Raw genomic sequence first — 21,340 nt, 5'->3', positions numbered from 1 at the left:
AACTAGATGATCCAGACGAGTCCCTCTTGGACTTGTGGCCCCTCCTCCTGGATTTGTGGTGTTTCCTCCCGCGATGACGCGATCTGCGCGACTCAGGGCTCTTGTCACTCTTGTACCTGTCCGAGGAGCTGGAATGGGGGGACCTACCTCTGCGCCTGGTGGATGCAGATGATGAACGTGACCCGCCTTCCTGAGCACCGCGGTCAGAGGAGCTGCTACTGCGCCCTCGCCTGCGGCCGTGAGGTGACCCGTAGCTCCCTCTGCGCGAATCCCGCCGCTCCAGGCGGCGCCTCAGCCGGGCGATGGTCCTGTCCCTACTGTCTCCACGCACCGAGTGCGAGAGACTGCTACTAAGAGAGGAGCGGGTGGAGGAGGAGCTCTCTGCACGTCTCGGCTTGGCAGCCAACCCCCTGCCGGCACGGCTTGCCAAGGCTAGTGGGCTTATGGACCCAGAAGACCCTCTAGGTGCCGCTGCCCTCTTGGGCGCGGCTTTCTTGGGCTTGGGCTGCTCCTCCCTGGTTGCACGCGCCTTCCGCTGTCCGGTTGCCTGTCTCTGGGCAGGCTTGGTGGGCGCACCCCTTACGGTGCCCCTTCTGGTGCGGGGAGGAGAAGCAGCCTGACGCTTTGGTGGCATGGTGTAGGGCTAATAGAGTGGGGTATGCTAAGGAATCCGTAAGAAGGGGGGGCAATGGTTGGTAGGAAATGCCCACTATTAATTTGCAAACACAGACTAGTGATAAAGGTAAGGGTACAATTGATGGGAGGGGATAAGGCAAGAACTGAGTCGCAGCAGGGATCGCTACTGAAGGCTGCAAAATAAGACGAGCAATAGTTTAGAAAATCACTGCACAGGTTTCAGTTGGGGTCCATGGGTCTCCCCTTGTTGATAATGAGCGCGATGCCTGCTGTCCGCTGCACCTGCTGGCAAGCCATGATGGTGAGATGTAAAATCAATACGTACCGAATGAGGCCATAGGTGTGATGACCACCGCCATGCAGCCAGATCCAGGATGGCTGCTACCATGCGGCCACCGGCACAATGGCTGCCGCCATGCGGTCACCATTGAAATGGCTGCAGACGTGGAGCCACCATTAAGCAGGCCCTGCCATGGTTTATGGGGGTGTGGGGCAAGCAGAGGCCCATGCTGCCATGCAGAGGCCATCCGGGGGGGGGGTATGCCCGCCGGGTGCAGAAGACCCCCCCCCCCCCGCCGCCCAGGGGAGGTTCCAGGGTCGCCAGAGACATGGCGTAGGCCATGTGAGGCGGCAGGACCTCCCTGCGCCCCCACAAAGGGCCGGCCAAAGGTGGGGGAAGGCCACATGGTGTGGCCTGCGGCCCCCCCCCGGAACGTGGGGGCGGCAGGAAGGCCCCCGCCGCCCAGGGGAGGCTCCGAGGCCGCCAAAGTCCCAACTAGGCCGCACAACCTGGCGGAGCCTCCCTGAGGCCCAGCCAGGCCTCCCGGAGCCAGGGGAGGGCACGGGCCATGGCCCGCGCCCCCCTGGCGATCGTGGGTGTGGCGGGAAGGCCCCCGCCACCCGGGGGGAGGCTCCAGGGCCACCGGAGGCCCGATGAGAGGCTCCAGGGCTGCCAGAGGCCTGCCTAGGCCGCGAGACGCGGCAAGGCCTCCTCGAGGCCCAGCCAGGCCTCCCTGAGGCCCCGCTGGGCCTCCGGAGCCGGGAGAGGCCGCGCAGCGCAGCCCGCGGCCCCCCCGGCGATCGCGGGGGTGGCGGGAAGGCCCCCGCCACCCGGGGGGAGGCTCCAGGGCCACCGGAGGCCCGATGAGAGGCTCCAGGGCTGCCAGAGGCCTGCCTAGGCCGCGAGACGCGGCAAGGCCTCCTCGAGGCCCAGCCAGGCCTCCCTGAGGCCCCGCTGGGCCTCCGGAGCCGGGGGAGGCCGCGCAGCGCAGCCCGCGGCCCCCCCGGCGATCGCGGGGGTGGCGGGAAGGCCCCCGCCACCCTGGGGAGGCTCCAGGGCCGCGGGAGGCCCGCTAGGCCGCCGGATGCGGCAGAGCCCCCCCCCCCGAGGCCCAGCCAGGCCTCCGGAGCCGGGGTAGGCCGCGCGGTCCGCGGCCCCCCCAGCGATCGTGGGGGCGGCGGGAAGGCCCCCGCCGCCCAGGAGAGCCTCCCGGGCCGCCAGAGGCCTGATTAGGCCGCAAAACGTGGCAAGGCCTCCTCGAGGCCCAGCCAGGCCCCATTGAGGCCCAGGTAGGCCTCCGGAGCCGGGGAGGCCGCGCGGTGCGGCCCGCGGCTCCTCTGGCGATCGCGGGGGCGGCGGGAAGGCCCCCGCCGCCCAGGGGAGGCTCCAGGGCCGCGGGAGGCCCAACTAGGCCGCGGAATGCGGAGGAGCCCCCCTTGAGGCCCAGTAAGGCCTCACAAAAACGCGGCGGGCCTCCCTGCGGCCTAAACGAGGCCGCTTGGTGGCCTCCAAGGCCCTGGGGGGTGACTGGGTACCCCCCCGCCACCACCCGCCGTACCCCGGGGCCGCCAGGCCTGGCGGGGAAAGGGGAAGTGCCGCGTGTGGCGTTGCCTCCCCCCCCGCGGCCCACACGCCCCCGCAGGCACGGGGGGCAGCTAGAGGGGCCCCCATGCCACCACCCAACACCCCGGGGCATCAGGGCCCGCCTCGGGAAAAGGATCCCCTTTTAAAAGGGGTATCCTGAAATCCATTACCCCCCCCCCCGTTATCCTCTGGGAACCCTGTCGCGGGGGGGGGGAGGCCAAAGGCCCCAGGCTTACCTTTTGGAGCAAGGAAGTCCAGCGACGTCCTTCCTGGAGAAGCTCTGGAGCCAAGTGAGGATTCCCAGGTAAGATCCTCCCTCTATTGTGTGGGCAGGTAATCCCTCCCCTACCTGGACTGGTCTCCTTGGCAACGCTTCCCCCAGGTGGGATTGGGCAAATGACTGAGGTAGGCGGAGACCTCCAGGTACCCCACCTGAGGGAAGGAAAGGCCAAGCCTAAGCTATTGGAGCCGCTCGAGATCCAGGGGCTGCACGCGTCCACGCAAAGGGCGCCCCCCGTTTTTAAGTGGGGAGCGGTCACTGCACACTAGCTAAGGTTAATGGAAGATGGAATCCAAAAACATCTAGAGGCCCACAGGTTATATATATCCTTGATCTAAACTGAGGCCCTCGGTCAAGCATCCTTTCTCTCCTGCTTAAGAAGTTTCTTCTAACCACTTTCCTGGACCACAGTGACCTCACTTTTCCTGTGATGTCTGCTACAAGTTAATATTCCTCAGCTTAATCCTGCCTTTCCCATCAATTAGTTTGTTCCATGATTATCATGCTAAGAACGTACTGTTTAAAAAAATTAATGCACACTACGTTTGTAATGTAATTACCACTGGTTGTTTAAATATGTTTTCTTTTTCCTTTGAGGAGCAAAATCTGCATGGTTTCAGTCCACAGGCCACTTTCTCAGGTTGTTGCATTGACTATCGTCAGTTAGTCTGAGTTTGAATACAAATTCCCAGTAACCCACACTGATGCTGATTTGGCTAGCCAGTAAATCAAACAATGGTGATAGTGAGAGTGTGAGTTGTTTCTGAAGCCAAAATGACAGTAGAACAGCAACAGGAGCAGGAAGAGGGAATGATAGTAGTGAAAGAAAATGGGAACAGGGTACTGCAGGACTAAGAAGCTGGAGAGAGAGAGAGAACAAGCGCCAAGGTTCAAGAGCGGTGAAATTGTGATTTAGGGAAAGGAATAATACATATGGGGCAGGTGGACTTAAGAACACCTCAGCTGATGCTTTTGAAGTGGGTTTGAAGAACAGGGTTGTGACATGTAAGAGGTTTTTGTGGCCAAAGATGTCTTTGAGGCAGGCAGGCAGGCAGGCACTCTGTTGGCTGTCACTGGCAGCCTTTGCATAACCAAATTGGACGGTGGCTCCTTCAGGTGTCTGGTTCTCAAGAGTTTACAAAAACCGGGACAAAATGCTAGGGTATATCTGTTTTTAATGCAAGGAATCCTCCCTGTTTTTAGGAACTTGTGGTTACCCTAATTGGCAGGTAAGAGAAACCTCACACCACTCCCAAGTTGCGTGATCCCTACGGAGGCTGGAAATAAGCATTTTCAAGTCAGCATATCAAGGCCAGTGTCTGCCTTAACTGACAGGCTGTTTCTTATTTTTAAAGGGAAACACAATCTAGATTAGATTATTTCCTTTGTGAGTCCAGTTCATTGTTTTACTGCTCCTTTCACCCATTCTGAAATGCGTCCCTCCCCAAAGTCATCTATTTTGTACATATCTTTACAAAATCCTCTTTTGCTGAGCAATGTAGATTTGATCAATGCACTAGCCAATGAATGGGGTTGATCATATATGGGATCTGAGTGGGTTAATGCCTCCTGTCTTTGTTTTCCTATACCTCTATGACTTAACCTTCTGAGCTTGTTTTGTAGGCCATAAAAAAGAAACTATCCCTTAACTGCTGTTCTCCTTTTTTATTTATTAAACACACAGCAGGCATCACATTGAAACTGCCGTGCAAAAAAGAAAGAAAGATATCGATTCTGCCCCTCCCCATCTGCCAAAAATAATTTGAGAATTAAGTCTGCCTCCTTGACAATTGCAACTGCATTTGTGATCTGTTACTGCTGCCTTGTTTCATTCCGTTCTTGCCCAGCATTGAGAAATAAAACAGAAACACATTGAGCTCGCGTCGCACGCTGTTGCCACACTGCTGCTCTAATGGGCTTACTGACCACAACCTACGGGGGCCAGAATGTGTCAACAGCAAAAGGGCCAACCTCAATCACTGCCTGTGCTTTTTTACTAAGTTGTTACATGTCTAATTCTTTGCAGCTTAGTGCTCCTGCTGCTCTGGCTGCTCCTGTCCAAGGCTCACATCTTGCAGCAGCCTTTCCTACCCCCTGTTGTGCCACAAAGGTCCCAGCAGGAAGTCTTTCAGTGGAGCAGACAAGCCACAGTCTAGAGCAAATAGGGCATCACAATTTCCTAATAAGATGACTTACCAGATTGCAGCCAGAGTGGGGTGGGGTGACTCCGTACAGTTTTCATTTAACCACTTCCCTCCTCAAGCCCCAGGATTCCAACTTGTGTCGAAACCCTAAATCGAGCCCAAATCAAAGGGCATTTTATTCCTTCACAAAGTGTTGCCTCCTTAGCTTTGGCTGTCATAAAGCCCCATCTAGTCCTTTGCCAATCAATTAAATCTAGTAGTGACTGTCATCACTCCCTCCATCGTAGGCTCCTTGGTGTCAAAGGGGATGAACTCTACTTAGAGTGGGGTGGGATGCGGAGAGGAAGTTCATTACTTACGATTGCCTGCTCGGGGCATTGATTCTGCTTACAGAATGCCAGCGCCGAAGTGGTTAAATGACTTGAACATGGCTGGTTTCCTGCCTGCACTTGTAGTGGCCTAAGGCGGTGCCTGCTGTTCAGGAGTGAAAGAGAGCGTCTTGCCTCGTCCCAGGTGGCAGACAGACAAACCATGTTATTAAGAAGCAGAGATCGCAAAACCTTGATCTTCACAAAAAAAGGCCCCATAATTAGTCCCTAGCATGAGAATAAATGGCATTCCACATCAGCAAGGAAGGGAAAAACCAAGCCTCCTTCAGATTTCATTAAGTGATTGGTAATATTGACAGTTTTTAGGATCTCGCAGGGACCTCTTTGTTATTTGAGCCACTTCGGCTCCACACTTTCTCTTTCTACGGTACTTTAAAGTTTAGGGACATGTTCCAGGAGCCTCACACTCTGGCTTTTAAGGGGAGATGTTGATGTCTTGATAAAGCAAGCCATATGGTCAAATGGAGCTGGGTAAATAAGCGCTTGTTTACACAGTGGGATCATCATCACTACCTTCTCTGAGCCTGATCGAAAGCTCAGCAAGCAGAAGCAACGCAGGACATTGCCTTTTGACAGCCAAGGGATTTGAGGCAGGCTCATTCTGAACAATGTATTGATTCTGTAATGCCAGCTTCTGTTTTGCACTCAGGGGGGAAATGACATATTGAAAAATATGCATTAGGCCAGCTTACATTTCCACAATCTGTGTTTGGGGCTCTTGATATGCATATATAAATATATGAGACAGGGCAAATGTTGTTATGTGTGCGGTTGGGAAGCGGGAGTGGAATCATGTCCATTTTACAGATTTGATTTACAGTTGTTCCCAGTAGGGACAACATCCTGTCTAGGTAAGTCATCTAGCTTAGTCAAGAAATTGCTTGGTAACTTTCAAGGATACTCCTTCCCCCAAGAGTTTGATCCATTTCATTTTATGAATCTCCTGGGGCATCTACTGTTATTCCTAACTCAGATTAGTGATTCTAGCCTTTTCTTCTTCTTCTATTTTTTGGCAACCTGGGAAGTTCATCAGACCCACAAACTAATTCAGGCACCAGCTGCAATTTTGCCTTTAGATCCTTTGTGCAGATGAACATAATAGCACAATGTATTGGAAACAAAAATAACAAGATGTGATAGAGCGTGTCCATATTGCCTCGTTGGGTGTGTTTTGCTGTGAAAAGCCTTTAAGTACTGCAGCCACCTCTCCCTTAAGAGGAAATCGCGAATCCTAGGCTGCGAACACACTGTACCTTTCAAACAGCTTTGAAGCACACTCTTTTCCTCAGAGAATTCTGGGCCCTGTAGTTTACCCCTCACAGAGTTACAATTCTCTGAAACCCTTAACAAACTACAGTGCCCAGAATGCTTTGAGGGAAAGAACGAACTCTGAACATGCTTTAAAGGTATAGTGTCGTAAGCATGAGCTCTGTCTTTTATCTGTTTTTGTATATAGGTTTTGAAAATGTCCTACCAATTTGCACACACCAAAAGCCTTATCTGGGGATTCTTTGCCCTGCATGACTATGATCCCATGAGAGGAAGGTTGGGAGTTTTCTCCCTGGCCCTGCCTCCTTTATTGCATCCCTGACAGTGTTTCCAGAGCTCTCCACTTCTGCAGCAGCAAACCTACTCTATTCATGCAAGCTCCCTACATGCTTTGGAACCCTAAAAGACCAGAGTTCTAAACTGTGTGGACAACCTTCATGAGTTGAAAAGCCTCCCCACTGCAGAAGTAGACTCTTGAACACATGGATGGCTGCAAGAGCATCAAATGCAGTGCAACATAAGGAGTGTGGCCAGGAAATGAAACTTTGCATTTACTGAATTTTTTTCACTAGAATCATATGAAGTAAATCCCCACTGTTCACATTTAACAAACAGTAAGTAAAGAAAAGTTGACTTGCTCAAGTCTGCTAAGCAGTCTTGTCTCCATTGAACCTCAGTTGCACTTTAATTCTACAATGGCCTATGCTTTCTTGTAAGTAGTCTTTGAAACGACATGCACTAGTAAACAAAATATTTCTATTACTGTATAATTAAGAATAATGTTTTCTTTCTATAGTACATAAGTTTTAAAGCTGCCCCTTTTGAGTACAGATTGGTAATGCTGATGTACTAACATTTCCAAATACTGCTGGAATTTATTTCATTTGTTTTTATTTGATGCGTACCTAAATTACCAAGCCTGTGTTGCTTTCCGGATTTAGCATTTTCTGGATAGAGCATGCCAAGCTTTGTGTACAATTCAAATGAAGAGATTTCCTTCACTTTTACTTAAACCTGTGAATTTTTATTGATCTGAGAAGTAAAAAACAGGACACCCAAACTTTAGTTGATTTACTAGTTCTAAACAATAAAGACTAACATCAGTTTTGACAACAAACAAAACCAGTTTCTGTTCTATTGGTTATGTTTAAAAGATTTCAGTTTCAAACCAAACAGAACTTGTGGTTATTCTGTCAGATATTTATATAGCCACGGGGGCGCCATAGTCATGCACCGCATACATCATTGTATTTTTAAAATGTACTTAATGAACATTTTTTTTTCTCTTCTGGTAACTACTTCATTGCCTTAAATGAATGCATTCCATTAGAATTTGTAACAAATGAGTACTTTGTGTTTGCATTAATGCCAAACACGTTTAACAAATTTTTAACAAGGAACCCTGGCAAGAAGCCAAACTCCTAGAGGGACACTGAAGGAATGCTATAAATTTAAACTGGATTTTACCTTTTCACTTAACTCAGCAAGTGTCTTAGGTGTCTTTGGCATCTTGGTATTTGCTGCTTTTCCATTTTGAGTTAGCTGAAATTTTGTATTTTGGGGGGGCGGGTCAGAATTCTTTTTCCATAGCTAGTTCTGTTTGCTGGATACTTTTTAACATATGTGCAACTTGAAGAGGAATCCTTGGTTATTAAATCGGAGCTTTGATTAAATGTTGTGCTTGCGTGGTTTTTGCACTTACGAAACTATGATTTTAAGAAAACTTCATTCACAATGGGAAACCTCTGTATGTTGGGACCAAGACGGCTTTAAGTCACGTCAGATCATACACTGCCATTAGGAAAAAAATCACAGTTTAGATTTATGCAGAAAGCAAACCCAGTAATGGTTTTCGAAAACCTCCTGATGCTTTGTCTTGTGTTCACAGCTGGGTTGCAAATTTCTGATGATGTTTGCAACTGCAGTCTTACCCTCAGCTGCTCCGAAGTGATGATGACATTGTTGGCTGGAATGGTGGGACTCTGGAACGCCATCACATCCATAGGGTCATGTCTTAAGTAGTCCCACGGGAATCAGGTATGCTGCAATGTGGGCTGGCGCTGTGAAGTTAATAGGTAGTTTCCAAACCGCTTGGCTACTTTGCAGAGAATGCTTCACGGAGAATTTCCAAGACGCTGGGTTACCACACAGCGTTTTATAGGGAAGCGGGGAAAGGAAGCACAGAGGCTACTAGGCCACATGCAAGGAATCCTTGCAACAGTGTGAGGGTGGTTAACAAAGTGGCGGCCGGATTTCAGGCGTGTGGTAGGTGACCTGAAGCTGCCTGTTGAGATCGGAGGAGCAAGGCTCTTCAGAAGCTGGGAGACACGGACCACACTGTGAGGGGCCTGGTGGATGCAGCAGTGAGAATGGAATGTGAAGGGGGGACCAGCAGCACCCACCAATCACAGTGCTGCGTGGGAAGAGAGCAAGGAGGCATCAGATTTGGGAGACAATCTGATACAGGGAGTGGTGGTGCCCTTCAACATAGGGGTGGGGGAAGATGGTGGCTTTCCAGAAATATTCTGGAAGGGGGTAGGAAAGAAAGAGGATAATGATGGTGATAATTATAATAAAAATGAACCACCCGTTCATTCCTTTCCCTTCTTTGGGCTTTCAGACACAGGTTATGTGCATACACAAACAGAACCAAAGAAGGTCAATGTTGTTATTATTTATTATAAACAGCTCTTTTTCCCATTAGCAGTTTTGCACAAAACAACTAAATAATAATAATAATAATAATAATAATAATAATAATAATAATAAAGATTTGTGCATGCCTTGTGCTGGGCTTCCTACCCCAAGGAGTGAGGCGGCCTCCTAGAGAGCTGGTCTATCCGCTCTGCGTGGAGTGCTCACTGTGGAGCAACCCCTCTCTCACAGTAGATCACTTTTATGGGGAGAAAAATCTGAGCCTGCCAAGGAGTGTCTTGCCATCACAAAGAACAGCTAGACAGAAGGAGGCATAGGTGCCTCTGATCTCCAGACCCTTCCTCCAGCACTGGAAGTTGTGGCTCCGAGAAGGTTGCTCTCAGCAATGGTTAGATAGTAGAAAGCAGCCAAAGAAACATCACCAGACATGCAAAGAGCTGCCCACAAACACTTGAAGCTAAAGTGTGCTTCAGTGCATCCACAGCTGGGCAAAGTGTGAAGTCTTGTAGGATTTCGCCCCAGATTGGTTTATGTATGGATCAGCAGCTTGCAGATTCAGAGGCAAAAATGTGCAGATGAGAGAATGTCATGTAGATGCTGGGGAAATCCCACAGGCATGAGGAGCTCCAAATCCACACTGAACTGCCATGTGGAAATGCCCTAAGTCATGCTTAGCAATCAGCGCATTAATTCTTTCAAATATTGTCTGCTAATAATAGGGGGATATAAGAATTAGCAGGTGGGGATGAAACCCTTTCAGGCAAGAGTAAGCTGTTGTTCTTGTGTCATCATATTCTTATGCCAGGGAAAATGCAGAACACAAGCTCAATGATTTTACACTCCAGGCACAATAATGAATGTGCTTTCTTCAGTAAAGAGAGCTGACAGCAAATTCAGGTGACACATTTAAATATATTTAAATATATTTAAATATATTAAGCCAGTGTGGTGTAGTGGTTAAGAGCGGTAGTCTCGTAATCTGGGGAACCGGGTTCGCGTCTCCGCTCCTCCACATGCAGCTGCTGGGTGACCTTGGGCCAGTCACACTTCTTTGAAGTCTCTCAGCCCCACTCACCTCACGGAGTGTTTGTTGTGGGGGAGGAAGGGAAAGGAGAATGTTAGCCGCTTTGAGACTCCTTAAAGGGAGTGAAAGGCAGGATATCAAATCCAAACTCTTCTTCTTCTAAGACAAAATGACAATGAAGTAACCTAATATTGTATGAATGGTAGTTGTATAGTCCCAGTGCTTAATTAGATATCAATTTCCCAGTAATAAAACCATTGTTTATATTGATAAAATTATTTATAGGCCAGCTTTTGGGACCTAGCTCACCCAGGGTGACTCTCAGTGTCATAAAAGCAAAATAAATATGATGATATGAAATAATCACAATTGGTGGCATAGTAATTATTTTTAAAAACCAGTTAGAAGACTTAAAACAAAGACTTATAAAACAACTGAGCATAACTATGCTTTGAACTAACTTTAAAATTATTACTTACTTACTTACTTACTTACTTACTTATTTACTGAATTGGTTAGTCACTTTATCTTGCCCAGGGCAACCCAAAGCAACTTACAACCAAACAGACAGTCAGACAACCCGCCCCCCACAAAGATACATTAATGCTAAGAGAAAAAGGAATACATTAAAAACATCCCGTCCACTTCAAAAAGGGCACAGATAGTTAAAGGCCAAAGGCCTTATTATAGAGGAAAGTTTTTGCCTTGCACCTAAAGATGTACTGAATAATGAGGGCGCCAGGCGAGACTCCCTGGGGAGAGCATTCCACAAATGTGGTTTATGATTCTGGCTTGTTCCAAAGCTGGTAACCATAGTTTCCCAGTACATATGAAATGGGAAACTGTGGTTAATTAGAGACTTCCTGGTTTAATCCCAGGGCACTGAGAAGGGAGGAGTGAAGGAGCTGCAGGCACGGACAAAAGGATCATTCATTTCTTGGTTTATTAAATTCGGTATTGACTGCCCAAATGCAGAAATCTCTCCCCTACCCCAGTCTTTCGCTTGCTTCCACGTCAGTTGTTTGCCTTCTATGTGGGCCCCATGTGTAATATGTCAGAAGAGGACACTTTAGAATTTTGTTAATGAGTTTCTCTTGCCGCAAACATTTGGAAAGCATCTGGAACAGAATGGACATTAACCCAGATGTCAAAAATAGCCTGCATTTTACTACCGTTATTAAACAGTTTCCCCTTTCACCCGTTTGTGTTTACCCTATCCCTCAGCGTCCTTCTGCAAATCACTCTGGAAAGGAAAGGGATGGAGGTACCAAGTGGGTTCGTCAGGCAGCAGGTGTCTTTATTCCAAAGAAAAACAATCTGAAGAACAGTCGCAAACTATAGGACTCTTTTACATCCTTCTGTGCCCAACATGCAATATTTACTCTGCAGTGCTGGTGCTGAGTGTCAGTCGCTTTCACCAAAGTCTCCTGAAGGTGTGCTGCGCTCAGCTTTAGAACGGGGTCATTCTTTGCGCTTCCACATGGAAATCTGTTTTAGAGCCTCAGGTGTGCTCATGCACACAGGTTTGGGGCCTAATCCAGAATTCCAGCCTATGGAAGAGTGCCATTCCCCATACATAGAGATATGTGGTCCTGGTGCTAGAAACCCTGAGCCCTGTCATACAGTCTTTCTCTGTACAGCCAGGGTGGGGAATCGATGACCCTTCAGGTGGTGTGGACTCCCATCAGCCCCATCCAGCAATGGTGCAGTTTCTACAGCAATGCCATACAGGTTGTCACGCTTCTAGTTGCGCACTGAGGGCGAGAGAGAGGAGTACTGGCAGTGGTACTTTGTGAACGGATGTTTCCCTCAGAATGTGACCCTAAGCTACTTACTAGGAAAATAGGTTCCCCTGAAATCAGTGTATGAGTAGGTGGTTTGTTTATGACTGGAATGTGTCAGCGTTGTGTGTTCTGCATATACAGTAAGTGGAGAGAAAGATGCAAACTGCATTCAGCTCTAGCAGGTGTTGGAAAGCAAGATTCTTCTTCCTCCCTCTTGCACTTCTCCGTTCCTCTTTTTGTAGAAATGTGTGCAATTTCTTGATGAGTGGATCAGCCGATAGAGAAGAAGTCCATTCAAGTATTTTGATACTGTTTGCTGAAGTCTGAAGGGACAGCTAAATAACAAATCCCACTTCTGCATTTTATTTCTCATCCTCATTCCTTTATTTGAGCAGAATGTTTGTTTCAACAGCCTCAGTGAGTGTGAAGGGATGCTTCAGCTTGTAAAATATCAAAAACATTGGGAAACTGCAAACTTGTTTTATTCAGCTCCCAACCTGGTGCAAAGGGGGGGGGGAAGGGGCCATAGATTGTTCTTATAGTTGGAACATGTGCTTCTTGTTAATTCACATGGGTGCTTCCTGTGTATATATATCTCTTGGAGTAATCCTTGGTGCCCAAAGAATGGGAACTATGTAGTTTGCAAAATGCAAAGTGTGCTTTGACTTACAGTTTTCATAAAAAGTTTGCAAAGGTTTTATGTGCCAGAACTAGTAACTTGATCTACTTCAGGAACTCCCAAACTTTCCAACTCTGTAGAAATCACTTCTTCTTGTGCCAGAGTTGGATCCGAACTTGTAATGAAGTCAATGGGAATCTCTCCATTAACATGAAAAGGTTTTGGATCAGGCCCCAAGTGTTAAACTGTTTGCAGTTTTCATTTACTTCTCCAGTATAGATGATAAACCAATAATTCTGCTTGAGAATAACCCCAGCTAATTGCTTAAAAGTACATGTAATTCAAATACTGTTATTGTTGTTGTTGCAGCTGTTGTAATGTTTTAGTTTTGCAGGCTTTTACGGTTTTAACAGGATTGGATTAATGCCAAGGATTTAGATGTGCGAAGTATGAAATATTGGGACATATTGGTGGCAATTGCTTAGGTTGTAGGGTTAGTACATTGAGTGTCAACAGGAGAGATGGGACTATACCAGCTCCAAGTTTCTATGACTCTTGGCCTGGATGCATAGTCCCAAATAGTTTTGTTTCTGAGAATTCAAAAAATAATGTTTGCCGCATTCCATTTAAAACACACACACACACACCAGGGCTAGCAACTTGAAAGGTTATACAGTGGTACCTCGGGTTACAAACACTTTGGGTTACAAACACTTCGAGTTACAAACTCCGCTAACCTGGCAGTAGTACCTTGGGTTAGAACTTTTCCCCAGGAGGAGAACAGAAATTGCGCGGTGGCAGCGGGAAGCCCCATTAGTGAAAGCACGCCTCAGGTTAAGAACGGTTTCGGGTTAAGAACAGACCTCCAGAACAAATTAAGTTTGTAACCTGAGGTACCACTGTACATCATTTCTATATTATGTAACCCGATGTAAATTGTCCTTGTATGTTGTCACATGTGTATTTTTTAGGTCAAAGAAAAACTTTTAAGATAATCTTTTCAGTCACATCATTTATTAAAAACTACAGACAGAAGCATGTTATGCTCAGTGTTGTACTATTCACAGACATATTGGAAATGCATTTTATAACAGCATACGGATACTGTTAGATAATTCTATGGATAATGTCTGAACCGCAGACTTACTTTTAACGTGCTAATAAACTGTGAAGCATTCATTTTAAATTTTTTCCTGTGTGATGGAAGGAAAAATGTTTTCTAAATAAGACTATTTCCAGTACTGAAGTAATGCATATTGTTTTTAGAATAAAGAGGGAAAGACTATACCTTGATTTTACATTTTGCTGCAATTGGTTAGGATCCAGATTTCTAATTTACGTCGTTTATCTTTGGGAAAAGGCGGTGGAGTCTACAATAGTTATTGGCATAGGAAGTACAATACTGAACCAAGGTGTCTTTGAAGCAGAAATGTGCTTTAAATGTATGGTTTGTACACAGCCCTTGATAGAACTGTATCAATCTCTAAAGCTATATCTATAGATGTGGCCTCCATGGCCAAGAGCACAAGTCTTCAACTGTGCCTTTCCTGGACAAGGATAGCTTAGCCACTGTGACTCATGCGCTGAGTGACAACTGAGGCTATTTTAGTACCTTCTGTGTGGAGCTTCCCTTATGACTGGTTTGGAGGCTGCAGCTGGGGCAGAATATCATGACAGGCGATCAGTGGTGCCCCTTACACTGTCTTCACCCCTGTATTCAACTGGAGTTACAAATGTCTACAGTTCTGGCTTCTGATGCTTTAATACATCAGCTTTCCTACACCACTTTCAATTTGAATTTAGCCTGATCTTTTATTCCCCTTCCTGCCCTCCCCCTACCCTTTTTATGAAGATTCCCAGCTCTGGGATCCCACAGCTAATTCTCCCCTGGCCTCCTTGCTGGCCCAGATAGGACTAATTTAGCCAGCTAGCCCTGGTGATCAGCTAATGTTTATTGGATGGATTCCCCCCTAAATTGATTTTAGAACTTTGAATTTATTGTTATCCACACTTTTATACTGTATTTTATGCTGTTTTTGGTTGTATCACAATTGTTTTAAATTTGTTGTTAGCCGCCCTGAGCCCGGTTTTCTGAACCGGGAAGGGTGGGTTATAAATAAAAATATTATTATTATTATTACATGGGCTGAATCCCAAGAATATTCTACAAGTAGAATGACTTCCGCTCATGCAATGCAGCTTCCTTTTCTCCTCCTCCAGGGGTTGTAGGAACCCCCCAGAGCAGGGTGTTGTTGTTTTTTGAGGGGGTGTACAGGCTATATTGGGAGGAAGGAGAGGGAGAGTAAGTTCCATTGCATGAGTGGAAATCATTCTGCTCATGCATTATTTTTGTTGGCTGCAACCCAGTACCTGAAACTTAGCTTTCCTACTGAGATAGCTCCAGTTTACTGGTAGAAGGGATAATGTGACCCACTTCAGGTTCTTCATGAAAAAGCAGACTACCCCTCTATATGCATCTCCATTGCAGATAACTATAGATCAGGAGCCTCCACAATTAGAATGGTGAAATATTCCTTTTGTCTGTTGAATCATCTACCCATCACCTTTCTCTAAAACTACTCAAGATGGCATCCGACCAAACAGAAACAATACAATAAAAAGTGAAATGAAATGAAAGTGTGGCTGCAAGAAGCCTTTGCTGACCTGAACTGGCTCCTACTGTGTCCCCAGAAACTATGTAAGCTCACCATTTTGGATGGCTTCTTGTTTTGCTGCAGTTATCAAGAGGAGCTGGAGAAAGAAGCAAACGCAAGGCAGCACTGCAGGACGATGAGAGACGAGAGAAAAGAGGATGATTTGCTGCAGTGGGGATCTGAATGCAGTCGCCACTCTTGGAGCTCCACCCCCCAAACGATCACAGAAGTGGGCGGGGCACATGAAGGTTGCCATCAAACAATAAGCTGCACAAACGGGTGTCCTTCTCCATTATTTCTTGTAATACGTTACGAAGTCAGATACTTTGGAAAACAATTAAGGGGACTTGATTGGAAATTAGAAGAACTTAATTTCCTTTAACGGGGTCGTATGAATTATTCCAGAATTATTATTTTTTAAAGAAAACTGAGTTACCATCTGTTCTGAACATTACTAAATGAAGTTAATTAAAGTGGGATCTTTAATTTGACAGATTTGTATTAATTTTAATCTGTAGTTGAGGTTCCATTAGCTGCAGTATCATTGTCTGCTGTTTCTGGTTAGTTTCTTCTAAAGTATCACTTCTAAAGCACTAGATTATTACAGGGACTAGCAAGCTGTTTCATAATGGTGTCGGCATTAGTCATACCCCCAGTAATGTGGGCTTTTCAGGGTAATGAAAACAAAGTCTTCGCCCTCCTCTGTTTCTTTACTATTACTCAAGCCATTTTGATAATGCAACCAATATTAAGCTCTGGGCCAGGTTGGAAATGAAATCAATTTTTACTACTAATATCTGTTGGCGTATGAAAATATGGTGTGTGTCTCTGACAATGCATGGGGCATCTAACAGTGCGATCCTATACATATCTAGTCAGAAGTAAGTCCCATAGAGCTCAATGGGGCTTACTCCCAGGTAACTGTGTAGGACTGCAGCCTAAAATGATTAGCAATTATTTGTATACAGTGGTTGATGTATGTCTGGAAGATAAAAGCTTGACGCAAGAATCTATACTTGTATACGAGCGTCTATGAAGATGCATCAAACTTTTATCATCCAGATGCACAACAGTATTTAATATAAAAGCTGGGACTCTTGATTTTTTTTTCTAATTCAAAAGAATGTCGTGATTATTAAATATATGCATTGGGTCTCCTTTACGGGAAGGGACCCTTCCTCATTGTTTTCTGAACAGGGAAACAATACGTACCATGGTTTATAATGTATTTTAGATGTTAAACAAAGAAGTATCGATGAATGAGTAGATAATTGAAAATTATCTCTGTCATCCAGCAAATTATAATAAATGTGAACATGTTAAAAACACATGCCAGGGGAATAGACAGGTGTGGGGGGAGAGCCCTGGAGCTATTATGTGTAGTGACAGACTATTATTGATGTTGAACTATCTGCTGTTTCCCCAAAGTAAGGGTCTTCCCTTAGCGAGCATTTTCGTTCCATCTGGCATACGTGCTCATAACAAGAGCTCAGTCCTGTGACTGGCATATCTTTTTGTCAGTGAGAGGGGCACTTACAGGCTTGTAAGTGGATATTGACTTATCTGCACTGCTTAGAAGCAAACAACATGTGCAATCCACCAGACACCTTCTGTTATGAAACCTCCATTCATTTTAATAAGATGTGAGCTGGGCTTTGTTGAAATGAATGGATGTCGTGGAGCAGAAATGCTGGGTGGATTGGCCCTCCCCCATAAAAATTAAACATGTGTGGCCTTAATTCTTGGTACTTTCTTTCTTTCTTTCTTTGCTGCTGTGGAAAAAAACAGTTTTTGAACAGGATATTCATAAAATCTTGCACTTAATTTAGAAATATGTCATTATTTTTGAATGGTTGGTGCAATTAATCTTGATCATCCAGTATGAGCCATACATATGAACCCCCTGGAAATTATTATTTGCCTAGAAAAGAGTAATTTATTAGTTGGTTGCACCATCGTTCTCGATGAAATTGAAGAGCCAGTGAATGCAAGCAGAATTTCTGCTCAATGTTAATTCAATTCAATACATGGAATGATAAATCTGTATAAAATATGTATAGCATTTATCCATATTCATTTATATTTTAAAAGTTTGTCCTTTGACTTTCAATGGGGTTTTGAACCTTGGGTTTGTTTGTTTGTTTGTTTGTTTGTTCATTTTAAAATGGAAAGCTCCTGGGAGTTTCTTTAGCACATATGACAAATGTTGCACTTGTGAACTTGGACAACAAAACGTGTTACTTTTGACAAAGTTGTTGTCCTAGTAAGGGATGGCTGTCTGGGCACAGTCCACTGGGATGTTCTTTTGCACAATCTCCATTGAACTGAAAGGAGGAAGACTAGGATATGAGCTGTTGCAGAGCTCCCATTCTATCCAACGGGGCTTGTGCAAGAGAGCTTTGCGGAAGATTGTGCCTTCTGTGTCTCTTACAGTCAGGTCTTTACCTTAATTCTGCAACTGAATACTTGAAGTAGGAAATAAACTAGGGAAACATAGGGTCCTTAAAAACAAAACTGTATAGTTAGATATTTATATGTATGTGCCAATTTTGTCACAGATATTATTTTGGGGGCATTTTTGTTTTATTTTTGCTCCTTTCATGTTGGTAAGAGCATTGAACCTGACTTTTATCAAAGCCTAAGACTTAGCCTCTAGAGAAGAAAATTTTGTCTAACATTGCTTTTTCCCATTTCACATGATATATACTATGATGTTTGGCGGGGGAATCTTTTCATACACTAAAATAGAATCTCGGGGTTTACAATAAACACTGTGATGTTGGGCAAACATTTTATTCGAGCAATGTTTGGTAGATTTCTTCCCCCTTGAAATGTAAAAAAGTCAAACAAGCCTTTTGGTTAACATTTAAGATGAGTATTATTTTACTGTGGGATCAAACTTGTACTGCACATTCTTTCATTTAAATGTACAGAATGAATTTTGTATTTAAATGAATTTTGTGTATCCAGTATGCACGTAAATGCACATTGACTTTCATTTGAAAGTGGGTTTCAATTTCCTTTTTAAACAGTGTTTATGAAAAGATTTCAGATGTGTCACAACCTATACCTGCATTTTCCTTTGGTGTAGAGTGATTGTTTGAATGTGATGTTCTGCAACAATGGGTCAGCATTCCCTATTTACCTTTGACCCTCATTTGATAGTGCTTCTTGTAATAATTTTCTCCAAGTGAGTGGCATGTTCTGGATTGTGATCTTGACATGTGATTAAGGACATTGATATGAAACTAAGGAATCCTTAGAAATTACCAGTGGGCATGTTTTAGAACAGTCATTGTAATTTTAATGTCTCGTAGAAGTGTAAAGTACCAAGGTATTTAGAATTCATAACATTGTTATCATGTGTATGAGAAGTGCTTGGTGTTGATCAGCTCGTTTATATTCATCAAATAAATCTGGTTTCTTTCTGAACAATGTGTTGTATCATTCAATTTAAGAACTGAGTATGATGCAGCAATAGGGACCTGTGAGTGAAGTCTGATTTTGTGCATGGAAATGCTATCGTGGAGCATCAAGTCCTGCAAGGAGACAAAGCAAACATCTGTGCCCAATAATGGATCTGCATGCTTGGCTCTTGGATACGGGTGGCGCCGATCAGAAGGTTGGCAGTTCGAATCCCTGCGACGAGGTGAGCTCCCGTTGCTCGGTCCCTGCTCCTACCAACTTAGCAGTTCGAAAGCATGTCAAAGTGTAAGTAGATAAATAGGTACCGCTCCGGCGGGAAGGTAAACGGCGTTTCCGTGCGCTGCTCTGGTTCGCCAGAAGCGGCTTCGTCATGCTGGCCACATGACCCGGAAGCTGTACGCCGGCTCCCTCAGCTAGTAAAGCGAGAAGAGCGCTGCAACCCCAGAGTCGGCCACGACTGGACCTAATGGTCAGGGGTCCCTTTACCTTTACCTTTTATGTTTGGCATAGATCACAAGCATGGGTGCAATGAACCTCAAATAGAAGGTGAGGTTCTTCAGTTTTGGAATGCAACACTGTAACTATATTCCCATCCACACTGTACTTTTAAAGCACTATCATACCAATTTAAACAGTCATGGTTGCCCCACCCCACCCCCAAATCCTAGGAACTATGCTCTCCTCAGAGTGTTGAGAATTGTTACAAAATCCACATTGCACTTACATTGCTACAAGTCCCAACAATCAATTGCTCTTCATGGGGAACTCTGGGAATTATATCTCTCTGAGGAGAGAGACTTTCTCTTTTAGTATCAGTCAATAATTTTTATGGTTTTGCAGCTCTTTTTAAATTGGATTGTAAAGAGCTTTCTGTGTGGTTATTATACAGAGGGCCTTTTCGGTAGTCATGCCCGCCCTGTGGAACGCCCTCCTGTCGGATGTCAAGGAAATAAACAACTATCTGACTTTTAGAAGACATCTGAAGGCAGCCCTGTATAGGGAAGTTGTTAATGTTTGATGTTTAATGTTTGATGTTACCGTGCTTAATTTGTTGGAAGCTGCCCAGAGTGACTGGAGCAACCCAGTCAGATGGGCAGAGTGATGATGATGATGATGGTGATGATGATGATGGTAATTCTTCCCAAAATCTGGTTTCTGGTGTGGAATCAGCTCCTCCCACAAATTATTGAGACATTCTCTCTCTCTCTCTCTCTCTCTCTCTCTCTCTCTCTCTGTGTGTGTGTGTGTGTGTGTCTGTGTGTAATGCTTGTTACCCTTATATTATAAAGAAAGTCCAGCTAATGCATGGCTAACTTTTGCTAATGGTGTAGAAACCACTTTAGCGCTTCTGTAGCTGTTGGAGAATGGGGCATCCTCCCTCCTATTTATGCACTGCCTCTTACTTACCTGAACCCTTAGAACCTCCATATTTAGAAGCAGTCTACCTCTGAATAGCAGGTGATTGAGGGGGATGAATGAAGGCCGCTGGCTCCATGTCCTTCTTGTGTAATTCCCAGAAGCATCTGGATAGCCACTTCTGGAAACAGGATGCTGGGTTAAATGGACTCTTGGTCTGATGCAGCAAAGCTGCTCTTATGTGAAATCGCTTTCACTTGTTCTCCCACAATTCCTGGCAAAGAAAGAAGAATTTACAAGTCTTCCAAGAAGTGAATTGTGTAATGAGATTGAGCATATGTAGAAAATATATTGGTAGACTGCCATAGAACGCTCCTTTGGGCTGAAAAAAAGGCTAACGCAAAATAAATAAACAAACACGTGAAGTACAGAACAAAAAGGGAGTACATTTCATGGGTGGATAAATGGTTGGATAAATTAGTACCTCAGAGACACTGAGACAAGTGATAGAAATTAGTTCAATAGTAAGACAGCTTTCTGGTTTCAGGAACTGCAGCATTTTTAGTGCGAAATTGCAGCCATCCAACCATTTGTTAAGAAATGTGTTTATATGCTATCCATGAAGGTGATCTAAGGTCAATGTCTGTGATGCGTCAGTTTGGAACCTAGAAGCACTCGCTCCTCTGTCAGCTGTATCAAAGGGTCTTGTGAGAGAAATCTAACAACTTTGGATAAACACAATGCTGGGCAAAGAAGCCGTATGTCCAGCTGTTTAAAAAACTGCTCCAGGTCCCCACCCCAAAGAACTAAGTGGGCTCCAGATGTTCTGGCAGCTAACGGCCACAGCAGGTCTTCAGCCTCATGACACAATGATGAACAATCATCCAACTCCAGATGGTGCCTCAGCCAATTAGAGGAAACAAGTATATGGAGATCATGAGGCTAGAGGCCTTTGGAATGCCCCAGGTTCACTCTGGATGGCCCCAAATTGTGCCTCTTGTAAATGTTTATAAACTAGTACAACAGCCTCTTGGACCAGGGCTCATGAAGTAGGTGACAGATCTGGACCTCATGGGAGAGAAAGCGGTTCCACCCACCACTCTGCCATCACTGCTGCCTCCCCCTCCTCCCTCTCCCCTTTCATCCCCTGTTTGGTCAGGGACAGGGTACACAGTGCTCTCCATGTGTTGTTTGACTCCATGTCCCATCAACCACAGCCAGCATGGCCCAATGTTCAAGG

General features: G+C 45.4%; 1 protein-coding gene across 10 annotated transcripts in view; it reads left to right on the top strand.

The window, feature by feature from the left end:
* ERC2 (ELKS/RAB6-interacting/CAST family member 2) overlaps positions 1–18,753 on the top strand; it is a 527,327-nt gene extending 508,574 nt beyond the window's left edge. For all 10 annotated transcript variants that reach the window (XM_053377860.1, XM_053377861.1, XM_053377857.1 and 7 more), the window contains one exon: positions 15,403–18,753. The gene's annotated coding sequence lies outside the window, so the exon portion shown is untranslated. The remainder of the gene's footprint in view (positions 1–15,402) is intronic.
* The last annotated feature ends 2,587 nt before the right edge of the window (positions 18,754–21,340 follow it).

This window comes from Podarcis raffonei, chromosome 2, assembly GCF_027172205.1.
Source record: "Podarcis raffonei isolate rPodRaf1 chromosome 2, rPodRaf1.pri, whole genome shotgun sequence".
Taxonomy (NCBI): Eukaryota; Metazoa; Chordata; class Lepidosauria; order Squamata; family Lacertidae; genus Podarcis; species Podarcis raffonei.
The sequence above is the reverse complement of the archived record's forward strand: the minus strand, read 5'-3'. Positions and strand labels throughout refer to the sequence as shown.